A 2,682-nucleotide genomic window follows, 5' to 3' on the forward strand; every position below is an offset into this window, starting at 1 on the left:
TAAAAGGATTATTCACCATGACCAAGTGGGATTTATTCCTGGGTTGCAAGTGTGGTTCATCATCTGCAAATCAATCAATGTGATACACTACACAAATAAAAAGAAGGAGAGGAACCATAGGATCCTCTCAATAGATGCAGAAAAAGCATTTGACAAAGTACAGTATCCTTTCATGATTAAAACTCTTCACGGTTTAGGCATAGAGGGAACATACCTTAATATCATGAATGCAATATACAAAAAGTTCACAGCGAATATCAATCTCAATGGGGAAAAACTGAGAGCTTTTCCTCTAAGGTCAGGAACTTGGCAGGGATGTCCACTATTACCACTGATGTTTAGCATAGTACTAGAAGCCCTAGCCTCAGCAATCAGACAACAAAAAGAAATAAAAGCCATTCCCAATCAGCAAAGAAGTCAAACTCTCATTCTTTGCAGATGACATGATACTCTACGTGGAAAACCCAAAAGACTCCACCCCCAAATCACTAGAACTCATACAGGAATTACACAAACTGGAACAGTATAATATCAATGCACAGAAATCAGTTGCATTTCTATACACTAACAATGAGAAGAAAAAGAAATTAAGGAGTCAATCCCATTTACACTTGCACCCAAAACCATAGGATACCTATGAATAAACCTAACCAAAGAGGCAAAGTATCTATACTCAGAAAACTATAGAAGATTCAGGAAAGAAATTGAGGAAGACAAAAAGAATTGTAAACCTTTCCATGCTCATGGATTGGAAGAACAAATATTGTTAACGTATTTATGCTATCTAGAGCAATCTACACATACAATGCAATCCTTATCAAAACAACATCAACTTTTTTTACAGAGCTGGAACAAATCATCCTAAAGATTGTATGAAACCAGAAAAGACCTTGGATAGCCAAAGGAATGTTGAAAAAGAAAACCAAAACTAGTGGCATCACAATTCCAGGCTTCACATTCTATTACAAGGATATAATCCTCAAGACAGTATGGAACTGGTACAAAAAGACACATAGATCAATGGTACAAAATAGAGAACCCAGAAATGGACCCTCAACTCTATGGTCAACTAATCTTTGACAAAGTAGGAAAGAATATCCAAAGGGGAAAAAAAAAAATAGTCTCTTCAACAGTTGGTCTTGGAAAAATTGGAGAGCCACACGCAGGAGAATGACACTGGGCCATTTCCTTACACCATACACAAAAATAGACTCAAAATGGATGAAAGACCTAAATGTGAGAATGGGAATCCATCAAAATCCTAGAGAACACCAGCACCAACCTTTGTGACCTCGGCCACAGCAACTTCTTGCTTGACACATCTCCAAAGGCAAGGGAAACAAAGGCAAAAATGGACTATTGGGACTTCATCAAGATAAAAATCTTTGGCACAGCAAAGGAAACAGTTGACAAAACCAAAAGACAAGTGACAGAATGGGAGAAGATATTTGCAAATGACATATCAGATAAAGGGCTAGTATCCAAAATCTATAAAGAACTTATCAAAATCAACACCCAAAGAACAAATCATCCAGTCAAAAAATGGGCAGAAGACATGAACAGACATTTGTCCAAAGAAGACCTACAAATGGCCAACAGACAGATGAAAAATGCTCATCATCCCTTGGCTTCAGGGAAATGCAAATCAAACGCACAATGAGATACCACCTCACACCATTTAGAGGGGCTAAAATTAACAAGTCAGGAAATGACAGATGTCGAGGATGTGGAGAAAGGGGAACTCTCTTACACTGTTGGTGGGAATGCAAGCTGGTACAGCCACCCTGGAAAATAGTATGGACGTTCTTAAAAATTTGAAAATAGAGTAACCCTATGACCCAGCAATTGTACTACTGGGTATTTATCCTAAAGATACAAATGTGATCCGAAGGGGCACCTGCCCCCAATGTTTATAGCAACAATTTCCAGAATAGCCAAACTATTGAAAGAGCCCAGATGTCCTTCAGTAGATGAATGGAGAAAGAAGATGTGATATATATATCATATATATGATATATATATATATACATATATATATATGAATACTACTCAGTCAGCAAAAAAAAATCCTTGCTATTTGCAACATGGATGGAAGTAGAGGTTATTATGCTAAGTGAAATAAGTCAATCATAGAAAGACAATTATGATATGATCTCACTCATGTGGAACAAAAGAAACAAAATAGAGGATCATAGGGGAAGAGACAAAAAAATAAAACAAATCAGTGAGGGAGACAAACCATAAGAGACTCTCAATCATAGGAACAAACTGAAGGTTGCTGGAATGCAGGGAGGTGGGGGGATGGGGTTCCTGGGTGATAGACAATAAGGAGGGCATGTGATGTAATGAGTACTATATATAAGTATTATATAATACTATATAAGTATTATATAAGTATTATATAAGACTGATGAATCACTCACCTCTACCTCTGAAACCAATAATACAGTACATGTTAATTAATTGAATTTAAAAAGAAAAGAAACATTCACCACCACCAAGTGGTATTTATTCCTGGATTGCAAGTGTGGTTCAGTATTCACAAATCATTTAATGTGATATATCACATCAGTAAAATTAAGGATAAGAACCATATGATCATTTGAGTAAACATAGAAATATCATTAGACAAAGTACAGCATCCATTTATGAAATAAAAACCCTCAAAAAAGTAAGGATTGA

The sequence above is a fragment of the Leptonychotes weddellii genome, chromosome X (genome assembly GCF_054177405.1).
Source record: "Leptonychotes weddellii isolate Sample4059 chromosome X, ASM5417740v2, whole genome shotgun sequence".
Taxonomy (NCBI): domain Eukaryota; kingdom Metazoa; phylum Chordata; class Mammalia; order Carnivora; family Phocidae; genus Leptonychotes; species Leptonychotes weddellii.